We start from the raw sequence: 21,864 nt of genomic DNA, 5'->3' as shown, positions 1-21,864 counted from the left end.
ACACCAGAGACTGCAGATGCTAAACTCTGGAGTCTACCCCAGGAGACAAGGCGGGGTCTCCGGAAGCAACCAATCAGGCTTTATTATCCAAAGCAACGTTGAGTTGGGCGGGTTTTGGACAACCAATCCGCTCTCAACCTCAGAACGAGGACGCGGCAGCCCGGGTGATCGCCGGACAAGCGCGCCATGGGCGGGTCGCGGACGATAAACAAATCTCACGTCACGAGGTGAAGGAGGCGTGGCTCCGACGGCAGATGATTGACACGAGCAGAGGAGTTGGGCGGGTAGATTTGCAGCTCAGCCAATCGCAGGGCAAAGGGCGGGGCGGAGGGTCGGGTGATTGGCAAGTTGCACGATCGTTGGGGAGGCCGGGTAGTTAGTGCGGCACCTCCAGTGACGTGATGTTCTAGGGGGTCGTATTACCTCCACTCTCATGTGGTCTGCGGCACCGCCTGTTTACTATTTACGCTTCCGTCCGGCTCTTAGAGCTTCGTGAAACAGGTAAGCGATGGCCCGAGCGGCCATTGATCCAGTTGAAAGTGGGAGAGAGGTCTGACTGAGGAGTGTCTGTGGGTGAGGCTTCAACCTCTGTCCCCATTACCTCTTCCCACAGGGCCTCCTTTCCCACCCCTCCCGTCCGTTCCCCTGACACCCCAGTTCTCCCACTTTTCCCTTGCAATTTATCGAAGTTGTAATGCGGGGGAGGGTGTTGGTGGAGGAATATGGGATAGTCATGTTTGACATAAGAAGCTAGCATAGACTTGATAGGCCGAATGTACTCTTAAGATTTTAGGTTGTCTACAAGCAAAATCCATAAGTGCTCATTAAATCTGAATTAAGCATCAGTAGTCTTGATATGAAATTGCATCTTGGCAATACAAGATGTTTGAATAATAAGCCTGTGAAGTTATTTTGAAAAGCTAGAAGATGTAGTTTTAGGAGGATTTAGAGTGGATCTGAGAAGGTTGCTTCAACTGCACGCTGACGGAGCAGGTGTTGGAAGCAAGTACGCTCAACATTAAAGAAATGTCTCTGCAAGAAGTTAAATTGTTATGGCAATGGACCAAGTGCTGGAAACTGGGTTTAGAGTAGACCATTGGAGATAGTGGTCTGAAAGGTCCTGTGCTATATGGCTTTGTAAAAAAAAAGCTCATCTCAATCCACTTTACACCTCTCCAGAATCATTAAAACACTATTCCATTGCTGCTTGTTGGACCTTGTCTGTCTGTAATTAAGTTATTATATTTTCTATAAAATGCCCTGGATTACTTGTGATGCACTACTCAAGTGTAAGTCTTTCAAGGGACAGTGAATTACTTCTTGCCCTTGAACATTCTCTCAGCTAAACTCTTCTCTATTCACAGTTCAACGTAATTTTATTCTTGAACTATATTATATTTCATGGAGAACGATATTCTTGTAGGCATTCACAGTAGATACAAAGAAAATACAATGGAATCAATGAAAAAATACACATACAGATAGACAAGCAACCAATGTGCAAAAGAAGATAAATTGTGTAAATAAAAAAAATCTAATAATAAAGTAATAAATATTGAGAACGTGAGTTGAAGCATCCTTTAAAGTGAGTTGAAAAGTTATGGAATCAGTCCAGTGTTGAGGTGAATGAAGTTATCCAGTCTAATGGTTGAAGGGTAATAGCAGGGCAAAGGGTGGGGCAGATGGTCAAGTGATTGGCAGCTGCGCGATTGTTGGGCAGGCCGGGTTCTGACCTGGTGGCGTGAGACCCAAGACCTTCTACTCGGTGGCAGCAGTGTGAAGAGAGCATGGCCTTGGATGGTGGGGATCCGGCTCTCTTCTATTGACTGGTGGGTTGGTTTCACCATGCTTGAATTGAGACCTGGGCAAATGTGAAGTGTTGCTCTTTGGGAAGGGAAACGTATACAGTGAATCCAAACCAGTTTTATTGTCGCTGGTATATGTTGTGAAATCTGTTGTTTTGTGGTAGCAGTACAATGCAATATATAAAAATACTATAATGGCAGGACCCTTAATAGTATTGATCTACAAAGAGATCTTGGGATTCCAATCTCACAACTAGATAATGGTAAAGGGGGCATATGGCGTGCTTGCTTCTCTCAATTTGGGTGGAGTATCGGAGTCAGGAATTTCTGTTATAACTGTGTTGAACTTTAGTTAAGCACATCTAATACTTTGTCAAACTTGTATAGATGTGTGGTGGAGTGTATATTGACGGGTTGCATCACAGCTGGTATGGCCTTGAATGGAAAATCTTACAAAAGAATGGACACAGCCCAGTCTGTTTTGGGTAAAGCCCTCCCCACCACTGAGCACGTGTACAAGGAGTGCTCTTGCAGGAAAGCAGGATCCATCATCCTCATCAAGGACCCACACCACCCAGGTCATGTTTTCTTCTCACTGCTGACAATCAGAAAGAAGGTAGAGGAGCTTGAGAACTCTTACCACCGGGTTCAGGAACAGTTATTACCCCTCAACCAGCGGGAGTAATCACAAACAAGAGAAAATCTGTAGACGCTGGAAATCCAAGCAACACACACAAACTGCTGGAGCAGCTCAGCGGGCCAGGCAGCAGCTGTGGCAAAGCGTACAGGCGACTTTTTGGGCCAAGATCTCCAGCAGTCTGTGTGTGTTGCATAACTTCATGCAACTTCACTTGCCCCATCACTGAACTGTTGCCACAACCTCTGGGCTTGCTATCTCGTGTTGTTGATATTTATTGCTTATTTATTTATTATTATAATAATTCTTTTTCTTTTGCATTTGCAGTTTGTTGTCTTAGGTATTTGTTGTTGTCATCCCTGTTAGGTGCAGTCTTTTATTTATTCTATTATGGATTTATTGAGATTGCCTGCAAGAAAAGAAATCCCAGAGTTGTATATGGTGATATATGTATTTTGGTAATAAATTTACTTGGAATGGAGTATTAGCGTTGGTGCAGTTCTGGTCAGGCTATCGCAGGAAGGAGGCTTTGAAGTTGGTACGGAATAGGTTTACTCGGATAGGCCCTGGATTAGAGAGGGCTTGGACGAATATGGATTGTTTTCTCAAGAGCATTGAAGGCTTAACAGAGATCTGATAGAATTTTGTAGCATTATGAGAGGTATAGATAGACAGTCAGGGTTGTTTTCTCAGGGGGCAAATACTGGAGAATGTGGATTTGAGGTGTGGGGAGAGGAGATTTTATTTCACATAGAGTGGTAGGTGCCTGGAGCATGTTGCAAGGTTTGGTGGTGGAAGCAGATATGATAGTGGTGTCTGAGAGTTTTTGTAGGCATGTGAGTAGGAAGCGGAAGGATGTGGATCATGTGCAGGTATCATGTTTGCCACAGATATCATTGGCAGAAGGGCCTGTTCCTGTTCTATGTTCAGGAGACACGGGAGACTGCAGGTGCTGGAATATGGTTGGAAACAGGGAGTAGCTGGAGGAGCTGAGTGGGTCGGACAGAACCTATAGAAGGAAATGGACAATTAATCATTTTTGCTGCAGATTCCAGCATCTGCAGTCTCTTGTATCCCAACCTTGACCTGAAATGTTGACTGTCCATTTGCCTCCACAAATGCTGCTTTGGACCTGCTGAGTTCCTGAGCAGCTCATTTTTCTTCTTAATGGAATAGTTCAGCACGTGTTAAAGCTGGTAGCTGGATTCTGGGTTCAAGTAATGTCTGTCTGCCAAATTGATGTTCTTGCTTTCTCCCCCAGTTTGTAGAATCATACAAATAGTTTCAGCAGAGCATGAGACTATTTATCTGTTCTGATCAAAAATTATTTACCCATCCTCGTCCTGCCTTTTGGTCTTGTCTGTAGGTCATGATTCTTCAAGTATAGATCCAAGTACTTTAATGCAGATTTCTGCTTGTAGTCAGTTCCAGACCTCTGTGCATGAAAATTCTTTGGCATCTCCCTTGTAACTCTTACACCATTTTCAAAGGTAATTGGCAGGTCAGCTTTTTTAACTACGTTCCTGAATATGGAACTTAATACCTAAAGCTATAAGGGATGCAGACATGGGCAGGGAACACTTTTAAATGCCAGCTGAAAACCCATTTGTATAACCTTGCTTTTAACTAACATCACTTAGACTTTTATTTTTATGTTTGCACTTGGTCCAATTGTAAAGCACGTTGAACAACATTGTTTTATGAAAAATGCTCTATAAGTTCTATTTTCCGTGATTTTTGAAAGTTCTGCTAGGGGGATGCATCCTTCCAATCTGTTCTTCCTAGGCAGTTCAACATTTTGTGCATCTAATTTGAGTCCCCCCTTGGCCATCTCTGCTCCCACTAAACCAACACTATCCTATCCAAAGCTTCCTTGTAGCTGCAATCTTCCAGTCCTGTTAACGCATTTATGAATCTGCTTTAATAGCCCGAGGGTGTGCAGGGGGCTTCTCGCAAGTGCTGTTAACCATGGCGTTCCAGTGTTCAGTGGGACAATACAAGCAGCAGCAGCGACAACACAACAAAACAGAACAGCAGCAAAACAAGTCCTTTCCCAACTCACCCACTCACACACACAGATAGGCTGTCTCCAGGCCTCTAGTCCCTGGCCCCAGACTCTTGGGTTCATAGACATAGTGCTTCAAATCTCCAGCCGCTGGGCTGGACTTGCAGACACTGTGCCTCCAACTTTGGACTTTGCTGACCTCTATTTGAGCCTAGATCCAGGACTTGCTGATGACCAGTTTGACTTCCAGCCATGACTTCAGACTTGCATGGACCTCTGACCCCAGTGACCTGGGCTGGGTAACTGGCCCTGTAACTCCTTTGGGCCTCTATCTACAATACATGCTTGCTGACCTGGAGTTCCTGCCGACCCATCCTCCAGGATTGCAGAACTTTGACTGTGGAACACCCCCAACCTGCAAGTGTGTCTGCTCTCTTAACAATGGAAGCTCCTGTAGGTAAAGCTTGACTGAACTTCCTTGGTACAGTTGTATAATCCTTGGAGCAGTGGTCCAGGCTGTGACTGCAGCACCTTAAGGGAAACCTCATTCCTCAATGATGTTTATGTCCAAATATGGATGAAGAAGGGGAGGGAGGAGTTTGGCTCCTGAACTACCTAACTACTTGCTTTCTCTATCAGCACACACAAAATGCCGGAAGAACTCATCAGGTCAGAAAGCATCAATGGAAAATCAATAAACAGTCGACGTTTCGGGCTGAGATCCTCCTTTAGGACTGAGAAGGGAGGGGGAAGATGCCAAAATAAAAAGGTGGCAGGGTCAGGGAAGGAAGCTAGCTGGAAGGTGATGGATGAAGCCAGGTGGGTGGGAAAGGTCAAGGGCTGGAAAAGAAGGAATCTAATAGGAGAGGAGTGTGGAGTATAGGAGGAAGGGAAGCAGCAGGGGAACCAGGGGGAAGTGATAGGCAAGTGAGAAGAGGTAAAAGGTTAGAGTGGGAATGGTGGGGGAGGGGGGATTTTTTTTACCGGAAGGAAAATTTGATATTCATGCCATCAGCTTGGAGGCTACCCACGTGGAAGTGGAGGAGGTGTTGCTCCTCCACCGTGAGGGTGGCCTCATCTTGGCACGAGGAGGCCATGGCTCGACATATTGGAATGGGAATGGGAATTAAAATGTTTGGCCACCGGGAATTCTTGCTTGTGGCAGATGGAGCAAAGGTGCTTGAAAAAGCAGTTCCACAGTTTATGACGGGTCTCGCCAATGTAGAGGAGGCTGTATCAGGAGCACTGAACACAATAGACGACCCGAGGTGAAGTGTTGCCTCTGCTGGAAGGACTATTTGGCATTTTGAATGGAAGTGGATGGGCAGGTGTAGCTTTTAGGTCGCTTGCAGGGATAAGTACCTGGAGAGAGATTAGTAGGGAGAGATGGATTTCCGTAACTGTCACTCATTTCTGCTCTGCTTCCCACTCGAGCTGAGGAAACAATAGATTAGCGCTTAAATCATTGGATTTGCCATCAAAGATTAGTGCCACTGCTTCAGAAATCTGAATGCAAATCGGCCATGGCAGCTCGAGATTTATTCAGCTACCTAAATTTGGAATAAAAAGAACCCTCCAGCTGATGTTTCTTCCTGTACCTGTGGCTGTCCAGAACATAGATACATCATGAAGTTCCCACACACCATGGGTGTGCATCCCAGGGGTCTGAAGTGCCCTGCTATCCCTCTAATGGACCATAGGACAGAAGAGCAGACTTAGGCTATTTGACCCATCGAGTCTGCTCCACCATTCCATCATGTAAATTTATTTTCCTTTTCAATGCCAGTCTCCTGCCTTCTCCCCATAATCTTTTGATGCCCTTACTAATCAAGAACTTACCAAACTTCACGATAAATATATCTAATGACTTGGCCTCCTCTGCCCTCTGTGGCAATGAATTCCACAAATTCTCCACCCCGGCTGCAGAAATTCCTCCTCATCACTGTTCTAAAGGGATGTCTTTCTATTCGGAGGCTGTGCCCTCTGGTCCTAGACTTCCCGCTCTCTCCGTATCTGCTCTCTTTAGGCCTTTCAATATCTGATGGGTTTTGATGTGATTTCCCCCTCATTCTTCTAAATTCCAGTGAGTACAGGCCTAGAGCATTAGATTGTCTCACTAAGTAGAAATGTAGTATTGGAACAGCATCTCTCTCCCTGATACTGTGCGCCACAACATGACTCCTCCACCTGAAGTCCAATATTTCATCATTAATCAGGACAGCAGACTGTGGAACTGGACTCTGTTCTTCGACAGTGCGGTTTTAGCAAAGCTCATCTGTGCTTGCGAAGATTCAAAGTACATTTATTATTGAAATGTGTAAGCAGTACACAACCCTGGGATTCGTCTTCCCCATGGACAGCCACGAAACAAAGTAATCCATGCAATCCGTTCAAAGAAGAACATCAAGCCCCCAAAACGCAAAGAACAGATCATGTAAATGACACCAAAAAACAAGCGAGAAACACAGAATATAACACATCAAACGACAAATCATCATACAGTCCAGGAATATTGCAGTAGCTAAAATTGCAAGAACAGGCATCAGTCTCCACTAAGTGTAATTACCTAGTAACCAGTTCTAGCCAGCTACCTAATTAATTGCAACTTCACAACAAGCAGCAAATTTACCACTGATTAATAATGTGAATGTAGCGAATTAATGTCAGTGATAAGTTCAAAACCAAGTGCTGTCTTCAAAACTTAATTAAATTCTAGAACAAGATAAATCTCCCTGAAACTCTTAGTTCCCCTACTGGCCAAAATCCGTGGTTAGTTTTGTGCAGTAATTGTGTTCTTGAAACTAGATTGTATTTGAGAGCAAAACCTTTCTGTTGGCTCACCTGTCTGACCTGACTGTATCAAGAATAATGCACAGAAAATGCTGAAGGAACTCAGCAAGTCAGGCAGCATTTATGGAAAAGAATAAACAGTCGATGTTTCAGACCAAGACTTGAAGAAGGGTCTTGGCCCGAAACGTCGACTCTTTATTCCTTCCCGCAGAAGCTGCCCAATTTGCTGAGTTCATCCAGCTTTTTTTTTGTGTGTTACTCTGGATTTCAAAGTATATTTATTATCGAAGTATGTATACTACATACAACCTTGAGATTCCTCTAACAGGCAGCCACAAAACAAAGAAATCTAAAAGAACCCATTTAAAAAATAAAGACTGTCAGACACCCAGTGAGCAGAAATAAAATGTCCAAACAATAAAAGTAAGCAAGTAACATTCAGAACTGAAGTTCACAAGAGTGAGTCCATAGCCATGCACCCGGCCCAGGTGCCTGTTAGTTGCAGGCCACAGCCTCGGTTCAGTGTGGCGACGAGTACATCTTGCAGAGCAGCTATCTGAACACCAGCCTGTTCCTCTCCTCCGGCCCTGACACTTTAACCTTTTCAATCTGGCCCAGCCCTTAAATCAGCTACACCTCATGTTGTACCTTGCTCTCTCAGGCCCACTGCTTCAGTCTGCTGTTGAGCCCAGGCCCCGCTGCCTTGATTCAACCTGTAACAGACTTTTCTAATCTGACCCGGTGTTTAAATCCGCCAAATAGCGGGTCGTTCCTTGCTCTCAGACCTGGGTCCTGCCAGCATCTTGTAGAATCTCTTGATTTTATGACAGTATCAAGAATGTGTCTGATTGGGAAGTGAAGGTATTTTAAAATGTTGCATGAAAGGTATAAGGTGGATAACAAGCATGATGAACATTTAATAGCCAGAAATCATGTCATTCATTGTCTTTTCAAGTCACTCTTGTCTTTATTGACTGCTACATGAGAGGACAAGATAGCCAATTTGTATACACCATGATCCCGCAGTAATGAAAGTGACAAACCATCTGCTGGAAGAACCTTTGGGAGATGGGGTTCGAGCAGCATCTGCTGGTGTTGGGTAGGGTGTAATTTGGCACACTACCAGCACCTTCATGGTCAATCTTTCTAAGTATAATCCTTTCTCCTACCTTTTTCCTTCTCTATTCTTTGTCCCTCCTCTTCCCCCCCCTGCACCTTGAAACCTATTTACTGTTAGCTATTCCCAATACTAATGACAGATCATCTTTCTAAATAGCTAATTATTTCTTCTAATGCTAACATTTTCAGAATGATAGTTGGAATTTTAAATGTCTCTCTGCCTCTTCATTAATGCTAAAGGTTTTGTTTGCTTTCTTTTTTTAAAAAAAAAAGTCTCATTCATTGTATTTTAGATGTGCACGTACCCTCAATGGCTACTTTATTAGGTACACCGTACACCTTGATAATGCAACTATCTAATCAGCCAATTGTGTGGCAGGAGCTCGATGCATAAGAGCATACAGGTGTGGTCAAGAGGTTCAGCTGATGTTCAGAATGGGGAAGAAATGTGATCTAAGTGAGTTTGCCCATGGAATGATTGTTGGTGCCTGACGATATCTCAGGCTGTTTCTGAGAGTATCTCAGAAGCTGCTGATCTCCTTGGCATTTCATGCACAAGAATTTACAGAGAATGATGCGAGAAACAAAAAAAAAATTGTTTTGTGTTCTGTGGGCAAAAACATCTTGAGAATGAGAGGGGTCGGAGTAGAATGGCCAAACTGGCTCAAGCTGACAGGAAGGCAATAGTAGCTCAAAAAAAAATCGCATGTTGCAACAGGGTACGCAGATAAGCATCTCTGATTACACTACACGTCAAAGTTTGAAGTGAATGGACTACGGCAGCAGAAGACCACGAACGTACATTCAGTGCCCACTTTATTAGATACAGGAGGAACCTAATAAAGTGGCCACTGAGTGTATGCTTTAAAATTCACCAATTTGTTTGAGAAATGTTTCTTGATGGAAAATCTTAGAATGAGCAATATAATTGATGCTTTGACGCAGTTTAGTAATCTCATTTCTTTTTTAGTGTCAGTTTTAATAACTGTCGAGCCCAGTTTTAGATTAATTAAACTTCATAGCTTATGCGGCAAGCCGACTACTGGTAACAGTTGCAATGGTGCTATACCAATCAGTCTATCTGCTTATAAGATTTGTGTTTTGTTGGCATCACGTCAGTTTTTCTTTCAGTAAGTTTGAAGCTTTTACGCAGGTCCTGTCCTTCACTGTGAAAAGGGAGGAGGGCTGTGTGCTCTCCCTCAGCTTGTGCTTCTGCATCTTGGAATGTGCCAGTCAGCAACATTTGGTTGTGGATTGTTCCTTGTGTTGGAAGGTCAGCCTGTTATTTGGACAGGCTGAAGCATGTTTTTCACTAAGTTGATGTTTGCCTCAGTCTGTGACCCTGGGATCAGCCTACAAAAGCATGTAATCCTGTGTTATGCAGCTGCTTGACAAAGACCAATGCATTCCTTTCCTGATCTTTTTGGCAAATGTATTCCTGAAGAACAACAGTGCACAGTGGTGTTGGGACTCTGACTATGCATTTCTCACAAAGAGCTTGAAATTAAAAAGGATGTTTGATTTCTCCGCCGGCAGCTTGTCCACACTCACACCTCCCTCGGAGTGAAGAAGTCGCCCCTCAGGTTTTCCTTGTATATTTCACCTTTCACCCTAAACCTATAACCTCTGGTTTGAGTCTTACCCAACCTAAATGGGAGAAAGCCTGCCTGTGTTTACTCTGTTACCCCTCATAATTTTGTATACCTGTATCAAATTTCCTGGTATACTCTGGTCAATATGTCTGCCTCTTCAGTCGCTTTGCCATTTTTTGGTCTTGTAAACTCTGTGTAATGAAGTATGCAGGGAGGTGTGTAGAATGCCGAACAGTACAGCCCAGGAACAGGCTCTCAACCCAGCATGTTGGGCTGTGCTAATTAAACTAGAGGGCTTCAGGGCAGCATAGTGGTTAATGCAACACTATTATAGCTCTGGGAGTTCCGAAGTTCAATTCCTGCACCGTCTGTAAGGAGTTTGTATGTTCCTTCCCATGAACTATGTGGGTTTCCTCTAGGTGCTCCAGTTTTCTCCCATAGTCCAAAGATGTACCAGTTAGTAGGTTAATTGGTCATCTTCAATTGCCTGTGATTAGGCTAGGGTAAAATGGGTGGGTTGCCAAAAAAATCCCTTCTGCCTACACTATATCCAGATCCCTCCGTTCTCTGCACATCCATGTAGTTGCGTCTGTCACCACCCCTGGCAACCTGTTCCAGGCACCCACCACTTTGTATTTGTAAAGGTACATCCGCCCGCCCCCACTTTAAATGCACACCTTCTATTTTGGACATTTTGACCCTGACCCATCATGGTATCTCAGCACCAACCTGCAGGAGGCTGGGAGTTGCCTCGCAGTGGGAATAGATGTGATGAGGTAAGGTCTCTTGGGGGGGGGGGGGAGTCACCACCCAGCACTTGATTCCAGACTTGCTTAGTTAGAATGGGGTGAATGCACTTAACGCTGCTTCCTACTGGCCAGAGCTGGTCACTGCACCATGACTCTTTACATATAGGCCTGCCATCTTAGCCAGAAGTGTCATCAGTAAGGTGAATTAAAGGTGTGAGGTGCAGATTTGCCATGTCCCGAGTCCACTGCAGGCTGAAAGGATGACCCGTCCTGGGGTTAGAGGACCGTAGGTGGGTGGGAGGGAGAAATGGGGTTTGGTTTTGCTGTTGTTGTTCTGTCACTTGATATGTTCTGGTTTGTGTGTTCTGTGTTCTGCTGAGCGTGGTGGACATGCTATGTTGGCGTTGAAGCTATGCCCCCAGCACATCCACTCAAGGATTATGGGGTTGAGGGGAATAATAAATCAACCATGATGGATTGGCAGACTTGATTGGCAGAATGGCCTAATTTTACCCTTGTGTCTTATCTCCCCTCAAACTCTTATGCTCCAGGGAATTAAATCCTAACCTATTCAACCTTTCTTTGTAGCTCGGGTCCTCAAGTCCTGGCAACCTCTTTACTCTTTACTGAAGCTTATTGATACCTTTCCTGTAGGTAGGTCACCAGAACTGCATAGCAAATACAGCCTCGCCAACATTTTGGGAGGTTATATTGAAGTTGTACAAGGTGTTGGTACTCAGTGCTCTGAGTCCATTTACACCTTAATCACTTACAATCCCAGCTAGATTAGTATCCTCAGCAAACTTGGACAAATGAAATTTGGATAGGTATATGGGTGTGTATGTATGTAACATAGATCTAGGTGTAACTGAAAGCCATCATGCAGCAAGCTATTAGCAAGGCAAATGATATATTTGTTTCTATTCTGAGAGAATAGTTGAAGACAGGAATGGGGAAATCCTACTGTAAATGCCTTGGGCCTAGGTGAGACCATACTTGCATTACTGATCTCCTTGTGCTAGAACAAGTGCAGCAAAGATTTACTGGTTTTGTTCTAGAGATGACAAAACAAAAAAAAAAAAATTCTCAGCAGGTTAAGCAGCATTTGAGGAGAGCCAAAATGTATAAGCCGGACCTAGTGGGTCTTGATCTGCTGAGTTTCAGATTCTAGCTCATGTGGTCTCTTTTGCATACTAGGGATGCTTTCTGTGTGAAGAGCGATTGAGCAAGCTTGGAATGTACTCTCTCGAGTTTAAATCAATGAGTGGCTATCCAATTAACTATTTTGTGAGTTTCATGGGGTTTGACGCGCCGGATGCAAGGAAAGTGTTTTCCTTGGCTGAAGAAAGATAGGAACAGAACAGTACGCCACAGGAATACGCCCTTCAGCCCACCATGTCCGTGCTAACTAGAATGCTAATATAAACCCTATTCCATCTACTTGCACATTTCCTACTTCTCTGTTTCTCTATTTCCTGCCTGACGAAATACTTCACTCTCGATTCTTCTACCTTTTCCTCTGGTGAGGCATTTCAGGCACTTACCACTTATCATACATCTCCTTTAAAATTTACCCCTTGCCTTAAATCTATGCCCTCTAGTATTTGATCTTTCTACCCTAGGGAATAAAGACACATCTATGCCACTCTCAATTTTATATACTTCTGTCAGGTTGTTTTAACGTCTTGCACCCCACAGAAAACAACCTAAGGTTGTCCAACTCTTCCTCGTAGATAATGCTCTCAAGTCCAAGGAACATCATGATAAACCACTTTTGCATCATCTCCAGATTCTCCACATCCTTCCTATCGTGTGAAAACCAGAACCACACACAATACTCCAAAGTTGGCATATATATAGCTTCTAAACAGCTACAACATGATTTGCCAAATTTTATACTCAACACCCTGACTGACGAAGACAAGTTTACCATGCATTCCCTTTACCACCTGTGATTTTCATTAAGCTGTGACTTGCACATCAAGCTCTCTCTAATATCAGTGCCCTAGAGCGATGTACCAAGGTTCCGAGTCTTGAAATAAGGACTTGGATATGAGAAGCTATACTCAGGAGGCAGTGAATCTGTGGTATTCTTTGCCCTAGTGCTTGGGAGTTTCGATCATTGAGCATATGCTCTTAGCCCCAGAGGCTTAAATTGGGGGGTTGGTGTGCTCACTGTTGAGAGCAAGATGCTGGCTACTTTGTTACGTGGCACTAGAATCCTTTCTTTGTGGGTAGAAGGGGACATTGGGCTATGTGTGTGGACAGGGACGTGTGGAAGTGTTTCGGCCAGAAAGAATTGTGTGGGCAAACTGAAGTTCTGCACTTGTATTGGGCAACCATGTTCCCAGTGTATGTGGGATTTCCAGTGCAATTCAGGTCTGTTGGCAACACTCAAGAAAGGTTTATGGTATAGTTTATGGAATAGGCTTGTTACACATGGATAGGAAAGGTTTAGAGGGATATGGGACAGGAGTCAGCAAATGAGACTAGCTTAGATGGGCATCTTGGTCAGTATGGACCAGTTGGGCTGAAGGGACTGTTTCCATGGTGTATAATTCTGTGATGTAAGACTGTAGCAGCCAGAGCTATGTCAAGTATCTCATTGTGATACTCTGAATAACAAATGATGTAGCAATCTATGGAACAAAAAGGGCAAAGTGTCAACCAGACAAAGGAGATTGTTATTGACTTCAGGACTATTCACACCCCTCTTCACATCAGCGGCGCAGCAGTGAAAAGTGCGAGCCATTTCAAACTCAAGGGAATGCACATCTTGCACAACCTCATGGTCCCAGAACATATCCTCCACTGTCAAGAAAGCCCACCAATGTGTCTGCCTTCTGCGGAGTTTAAAAAGAGATTGTTTGCACATTAATCAGTGCACAGTTGAGAACATCCTAGCTTGTTGCATCCCTCTATTGGACAGAAACTCTATTGTGGCAGACAGGAGGCTCTACAATAGGTAGTTAAAACTGGACACATCACCAGTACCAGCCTACGCTCCGTCAAGGACATGTACACAGAAAGGTGCTGGAAAAAGGCCAGCAATATCGTGAACGATCCCACCCACCCTGCTCATGGACTGTTTGTTCCATTCCCATAAGTGAGGATGTGATGTAGCATCCAAGCCAAGACCACCAGACTCGAAAACAATTACACGAAACGCTGGAGGAACTCAGTAGGGCAGGCAGTATGTATATAAAAAGAGTAAAGACTCAATGTTTCGGACCAACACCCTTAATCAGGACTAGATAGAAAGAGAAGAAGGTGGAGGAGGGGAGGAAGAAGTACAAAGTGATAGGTAAAAATGGGTCGAGGGAAGTAAAGAGCTGGGAAGTTGGTGAAGGAGATAAAGGGCTGGAGAAAGGGGAATTTGATAGAGGGTAGAAGACCATAGAAGAAATGGAAAGGGGAGGAGCACCAGAGGGAGCTGATGGGCAGGTAAGGAGATGAGGTGAGAAGGAGAAACGGGAATGGAGAACAGTGAAGGAAGGGGGCAATTACCAGAAGTTTGAGAAATTGACGTTCATGCCATCAGTTTGGAGGCTACCCAGATAGAATATAAGGTGTTTCTCCTCCAACCTGAGTGTGGCCTCATTGCAGCAGTAGGGGAAGCCATGGACTGGCATGTAGAGTTGAAATGAGTAGCTACTGTGAGATTTTACTTTTTCTGGCAGATAGGATGTAGGAGCTTGGCAAAGTGGTTTCCCAGTCTATGTCGGACACCACACCAGGAGCACCGAATGACAGTATATGACCCCAACAGACTCGCAGGTGAGATGTTGTCTCACCTGGAAGGACTGTTTTGGATCCTGAATGGTATGAGGGAGGAGGTGTAGGGGCAGGTGTGGTACTTGTTCTGCTTGCAAGGATAAGTATCAGGAGGGAGATCAGTGGGGAGGGACGAGTGGACAAGGGGATCGTGTAGGGAGCAGAAAGTGAGGAGAGGGGAGGGAAAGATGTGCTTGGCGGTGGGATTCCGTTAGAGGTGGCAGAAGTTGCAGAGAGTTATAAACTGGATGTGGAGGTTAGTGGGGTGGTAGGTGAGAACAAGAGGAACCCTATCCCTGGTGTGGCAGTGGGAGGATGGAGTGAGGGCTGGTGTGTATGATATGGAAGAGATGTGGGTGAGGGCAATATTGATGGTGGAGGAAGGGAAGCTTCTTTCTTTGAAGGAAGAGGACATCTCAGTAGTTCCGGAATGAAAAGCCTCATCCTAACAGCAGATGCGGCAGAGATGGGAGGAACTGAGAGAAGGGAATGACACTTTTTTACAAGTGACAGGCTAGGAAGAGGTATAGTCCAGGTAGCTGTGAGAACCCGTGAGGTTATAAAAGATGTCAGTAGGCAGACTGCCTCCAGAGATGGAGATTGGGAAAGGGGAGGGAGGTGTCAGAAATGGACCAAATGAAGTTGAGGGCAGGTTGGAAGCTGGAGGCAAAGTTGATGAAGTCAACGAGATCAGCATGGGTGCAGGAAGCAGCATCAATGCAGTCACTGATGTAGCGTAGGAAGAGTTGGGGAGTAGTACTGGTGTAGACTTGGAACATGGGTTGTTCATGTAGCCAACAAAATCAAAATGGTGAATCAAAAACTCAAGCTGATCAACACCTCCCACCCCTTACCATCAAGACATCTACATCAGCCACTTTAGCTTTTCTGTAAGAGTCACCTTATGTTCAGATACTCCTGCACCTATGCACAGTTGCAAGAAAATGTTTGTGAACCCTTTGCAATTACCTGGTTTTCTGCATTAATTACTCACAAAATGTAATTTGTGAGCTAATCCCATGTATATATGGACACACTCCACTTACATTGTGTTTTACAGGATTGCTTTTAAATTTATTTTTATGCTTATGGAACATAGAACAGTACAGTACAGGAACAGGCCCTTTGACCCACAATGTTGTGCTGAACCAAATAAATTAGTAATCAAATAGCCAGCTAAACTAATCCCTTCTGCCTACACAATATCTGTATTCTTCATTTCTCTCATGTGTCTTTCTAAACATCTCTTAGAAGTCCGATATGTATCTGCCTCTACCACCACCCCAGGCAGCGCATTCCTTGCACCCATCACTCCGTTTTTTAAAAAAAACTTGCCTCTCAAGTTAAATTAATTCCCTCTGGGCTAGACTCTCCTACTATTGAAAGCATCCTCTCCATGTCCACTCTATGTAGGCATTTCAATATTCAGTAGATTCCAAGGAGATCTAAGCTAAAGAACTAGTTTGAAACTGAGAATCTTTGAGATTTTTGTATCAATTATAATTAATAAAGACAGATATCTGTTTTATCGCAGGTTATATTTGGTAACAAGATTACGTCTATTAAGGAAATATGGAGAAAGTGAGGGAAGTGATACTAAGGTTTTCAAGAATGGAAGAGTGCAAGGGGCTGAATTCATTATACAATTATGCAGTATCTCTGAGAATAAGGCTAAAGAAATTGGGTAAAATTAGGAAATGCAAGTATGCAAAACTACCACTTTCAATGGCAGTACAAGCAAAGGGTGAGGGGGGGGGTCTGTCTTAGAAAACAGTCTGCATGCAGCAACAAACAGCAAATTTATTTTTCCTACTAATTGCCTAAATTGCTGTAGCATGGGTGCTGCAGGTAGAAAGCAGGATGTTGCACAATATTACCAGATCAACAGAATGCAAGGCAGGGGTAATTGTGCTTTAAGGTCTGTGGCATTCTACATACTTTAGATCTTTTCTAGTTCAACTCCCTGTAGTATTTCCTTGAACTGTACTTGCACGCAGAATACTCAGTAGGTGAAATATTCAGCAGGTGCACAAAATGTGGGATGTTTTCATTTTTAATTGTTTAATTCGAAAAAGTACTGCAATGTTATGACAGATGAAGTAGAATCTGTGCAGTTTGAACGATCTGCTCCATACAATATTTGAAAGCTAGAAAATTCTAGAAAGAAATTGCTGGTGCATGGAACTTGGAATAATTGGGATAATATATTCTCTTGATTGGCTTAGAGAAGTGCAGCAGTGTACTCTGAACCCAGGCCAAGGACTAGTGGTTGGAGGCCTGATGTCTGAGAGTCTAGGGCCAGGGACTGGAGGCCTGAGGGTGGCCTGCCATGGGGCTGGAGCCCTGACTGTGTGTGAGGGGTGAGTGGTTGGAATAGGAGTTTGTTTTGTTCTGAGCATTGTGACCACGCTAGGTTGGCACTGGAATGTGTTTCAACACTTGCATGCTGCCTTGGGTGTGTTGGTTGTTGACACAAATGATGCATTTCGCTGTATGTTTCGATGTAGTAGTAGGCAGCTGTCGATCCCAAGGGATCATGGGATTGCACCTCTGGAAGACTGTGTCCTGTTCAGGGTGCAAGCTTGGGCAGGAAGATTTGAAGCACCGGTTGTTGCCCATGCAGCGGGTTTCCCCTCTCCATGTCACTGATGTAGTCCAAGGGAAGGGCAAGTGTACCAGTGTCATTGCAGAGGTTGCCAAAGTAAAGTTGTAAACAGCATCAAACTGCTTGAGGGACCCTGGCTCCAGATTTCATCCTGGGGTTTACTCCTGAAGAAGCCTTTCTCATGGGTGGGTATGGCCGCAAGGCAATGGAGGTTTAAAATCTGAGTTTTCCTTCTCCTAGGTGGGCTGCCGTCCAAGGGTGATGGGCCCCATGTATCTGAAGCAGCTGGTTTTGAGGCGTCAGTGGGCTGCCTTTGCCCGTTCTTTTGTCAGTGGTAATAGTTCTAACGGGCCTAGTAGCTAAGCTACACATGAAGGCCAAGAGCCGGACTTGGTTGTCAGAGGCTGTCAGAGTCGCACGCCATTTGGAGCATTTTATAGGTAGTGGGAACTTATCTCCACTACCACCCTCAGCTATGACAACCTTAGGAACCAAAGTTTCTGTGCACATGTGATTATATAAATGAATCGTAACTTGTATGCCCTCATTGGACAGGACGAAAAGTTGCACCACAACAGAGCAGAGTGTCAGAGTTGACATCTGACCACCGAAGTACGTGGTTGCAGAAGATAGATCAGAGATGAACCAGTTTCCAACCAGAAACAAATTGTTAACATCAGTGACTTACTTTTCTATAAATGGGGAAGACTGTAGCTTACAAGGTGACTTAATGTAATGAGAGAGAGCGCTGTTAAAAATAGCAAGTGTACATAGAACATGTGATTTTGGAAATTGTATGTACTCAGTGACCACTTTATTAAGTACCTCCTGTAGCCCATCCATCTTCTGCTGTAGCCCATCCATTTCAAGATTTGAAGTGTTGTGCATTCAGAGGTGCTCTTCTGCATACTACTATTGAAACACATGTTTAAATTACTGTTGTCTTCCTCTCAGCTTGAACTAGTAGTCTGGCCATTCTCCTCTGACCTCATTAAAAAGGCATTTTTGCCCAAAGGACTGCCACTCATTGGATGATTTTTGTTTTTTGTATAATTCTCTGTAAACTTGAGAGACTGCTGTGCATGAAAATCCCAGGAGATAAGTTCCTGAGATACTCAAACCATCCCATCTGGTACCAGCAATCATTCCATAAGTAATTATCACATAAATAAATTAGGGGGCACTGTGGCGTAGTGGTTAGCACAACTCTTTACAGTATCTGTGACCTGGGTTCAGTTCCTGCCACTGCTTCTAAGGAGTTTGTATGTTCTTCCCCTTGACTGCGTAGCTTTCCTCTGGGTGTGCCGGCTTCCTCCTGCAGTCCAAAGACGTACCAGTTGGTAGGTTATTTGGTCATTGTAACTTGTCCTGTAATTAGGCTAGTGTTAAATTGGGGGATTGCTGGGTGGTGCGACTTGAAGGGCTGGAAGGGTCTGTTCCATGCTGTATCTCAGAAATTCCACATTGGATAGTATGAATTAGATTTGGAAATTCTTTAATGTTGCAATACTGAGAATAAGCATGATGAGTGAAACGGTGATGACTCAAAACTCATAATAGTAAAGGAAGCATTTTGCAATAAATTCTCAAATTGCCAGTCTAGTTGTCAGGAAGTAGGAATCAAGGCAACCAAAGCTCCGACTTTATACTGAAACAAAAGATCATGAAGTTTTCAAAACTACTAAGAAATTTCCTATTGTTTTCCTGTCAGCTTGAACCAGTGTGGTCGTTCTCCACAGTAATTTTATTTTGCATGTTATTTTATAATTGTGGTTTAACTGCACCTCTGTTGGCTGCTAAGCATAATAAATATGTATGCCCAGTCATAGTCACTGGAACCCTGAAATCTTTGTCAATGTGCTAGCTGCCATTACTGGTCAATATCTGTGCTTCCGTTTTGTTTTTGTAATTTGTATATTTAATATTTTAGTCATTGCCCATCTGCTGCCAACCTTTATGTTGTATTTTCCATTTTAACCTCCACCATCTTACTTCTTGTACCTTCATAGCTTCCTGTAAGATTTTAGATTCTAATTTCATACTGAATGACATCACTTTCAAACTTGGCAAAATTCTCACATTTGGCCATTTTTCCTTAAAAGTTACTGTAAAAGGTTTTCAATAAACTCTCTTTCATTGTATAAAATAACCCACTTGCTCGTTGGAGACCAGAGACTGCAGAGGCTGGGTTTCTGGAGCAACCAGACAAGCTGTTGGGGGAATTCTGAGGGTCAGGCTGCATCTGTGGAGGTCAAAGAATAGTTGATATTTTGGGTCGAGACCCTGCAGCAGAACTGAGAGTTTAGAGGGTTGATAGCTGGTACAAAGGGCAGGAGTTAGCATGTGCTTGGTGGATCCAGGTAAGGAATGGTTGATGGGCAGATGGAGCCTGGTGGAGGAAGGTGGGGGTGGAAATGGCAGTGGAGACTGAGAGATCATATGTAGTAATAACAAAGGGCTCCAGATTATGGAATCTAATAAGGAAGGTGATGAGAGAGCAATTGGATCGAGTATGTGGGTATCTCTGTCCCACCTCCCTTTCTGCCCTGATTCAATCTACCCATCGTTGCTCCTCCATCAGTTTACACCTATCACCTACCAGTTTCTCTTTCCTCTGTTAATTTACCAGCAAGCACAACTTTGAGATGTGGGAGGAAGCTAGAGTAGCCATGGGAAACCCACAGTCATAGGAAGAGTAAGAAGACCCTCCACTGAGAGGTCATTGGAGCTGTGAGATGGTGGCCTAGTTCTCATTTCTTATTTGCAGAGAATGGAGCCTCTGTGATCGTATCTAAGTTCTAGCCGTCAATTTTAACCTCAGCTCTTTGCAAACCTAGATTTTGTTTTTGTCTCCAGGGTAACAGTACAACTCGTAACTGTAGACCATATAGCATGCAAAGACCATATAGCATGCAAACAGTTGCTCCATTAGGAACTACTACTTCTGTTTATTTTATCACCTAAGAACTTCCCTAAGATTCTCACCACCTTAAATATAAGACTCAAAATATTTCTGGGAGTCTTGGGGATTATTATTACATTGGAATAGGTCCTTCTGAAATGTCAACAATGGAGGTACTTGACGCCTACTAAAATACCAACCTTGCTTTTGATATATTGTTGCTTAATTAAGCTGATTTATTATGGGATTTTGGGGGGAGTTGCAGTCAGATTTAACTGTATTGATTTTTTTTTTCCCCTGGAAGAACATTTACTAGATTGTGCAGAAAAGCTTTGAAGTTGGAAATATAAACCCCAACGATACAATGGATGATGTTGATGTAGCTCATTCGTTACTCAAGAAGGTGGCTGGGTTGCAGTGACAGAGACCCTCCATTGGTCGTGGTCGATCATGGATTTTGCGTCCCAGCTATCCACATGATACAACCAAGGCAGAATGATATGGAGTCCATGTAGCACACCCTCCTTCTTCACACAGCTATAACAAGGAACCTTGGGATATGTACACCAAGCGGATCTTGGTTTTTACGTTGTAAAAACACCCAACAACTTCTGGAAAAAATGGGTTCATTTCAATATATGGAAAAATATTGCGCTGCAAACTTTGTTTGCCATTTAATAAACAGGTCACTTAACTTGTCACTGATTTGGTTTGGAGTTTGCAAGATAAATCTACCTTGTGCTTACTCTCTATGATGTTTTATTATGAGTACTGGATATGCTGATGGAGGAAGTGCGCAGTAGCACAGCAGATTACATCTTCACAGTGTTGTGCAATGACAGGCAGCTGATTGGTCTTGAGTACTAGTCAAAGCTGAAAGAATACTGATCTCAGCAAATGCATGAAAGGGAGCTCAAGAAGTTGAGGACTACTTGGTGTTGAAGGTAGGAAAATAAATCGGAATAACGTGTGATTACTTTCTCTACTACATTTTTAAAAAAAAAGAAAAATTAACATTTACAAAATTTTCCAGTAAAATACGTTGGTAGGCAAGATGAGAAACTTTTCACTAGTAAATACAAAGAGTTAATTTGACATGTATAAAATACAGTTCAGTAGAGTAAAACACAGATAAACCAGCAAGGGAAATCTTAGTGATCTGGTATTTGGCTGAATCATTAGTCTGGAATGAGACCAGAATAACCTAAGCTGAGATGGCAAAACTGGGGATGGATGTGGATAAGATTATAGTGGAAGTTAGGGCCTTGAAGGCCTGTAATTTTCCCACTCCCTTTAAATTCACTGGAAGATTTAGTATAGTATGTAAAAATGTAAACAAAAATGTTGAAATAAAATTTGGGTATTACAGGTCCACAATACTTTAACCGAAATCCTTGGAGCCAGTTGCATTTTGGAATTCAGAATTTTTTGGATTTCAGACCCCCCTGCCCCCCCACCAAAAAACATGTATGCTCAAGTCCCTTATTTAACCTGTCTCATTGCGGCGGACTTTAAGACCCAGAGGTGCACCAAACCTGTGCACATCCTCCCATATACTTTAAATCAGCGGTCCCCAACCACTGGGCTACGGACCGGTACCGGGCCGCAGAGCATGCGCTACCGGGCCGCGAGGAAACGATATGATTTGGCGATATGAGTCAGCTACACCTTTCCTCATTCCCTGTCACGCCCACTGTTGAGCCATTACGCACGCGAGGTCATTACGCGTGCGTCGTCCATGTCAGCACGGGAAGGAGATCAACTCCTCAAGCTTGCAAATGACGACGGGCTGAAGGGTATGTTTGACATAACATCTCTGCCGGCATTCTGGATCAAAGTCAAGGCTCAATATCCTGAGATAGCCACGAAAGCACTGAAAACGTTGC

General features: G+C 43.7%; 1 protein-coding gene across 2 annotated transcripts in view; it reads left to right on the top strand.

The window, feature by feature from the left end:
* The first annotated feature begins 340 nt into the window (after nt 1–340).
* rnf13 (ring finger protein 13) overlaps nt 341–21,864 on the top strand; it is a 264,442-nt gene continuing 242,918 nt past the window's right edge. The window contains exons 1-2 of one of the 2 annotated variants that reach the window (XM_072254985.1): nt 341–501; nt 20,283–20,922. The gene's annotated coding sequence lies outside the window, so the exon portion shown is untranslated. The remainder of the gene's footprint in view (nt 502–20,282; nt 20,923–21,864) is intronic. The other variant, XM_072254984.1, reaches the window with a different exon arrangement.

Source organism: Mobula birostris, chromosome 4 (assembly GCF_030028105.1).
Source record: "Mobula birostris isolate sMobBir1 chromosome 4, sMobBir1.hap1, whole genome shotgun sequence".
In the NCBI taxonomy this organism is placed as follows: Eukaryota; Metazoa; Chordata; class Chondrichthyes; order Myliobatiformes; family Myliobatidae; genus Mobula; species Mobula birostris.
The sequence above is the reverse complement of the archived record's forward strand: the minus strand, read 5'-3'. Positions and strand labels throughout refer to the sequence as shown.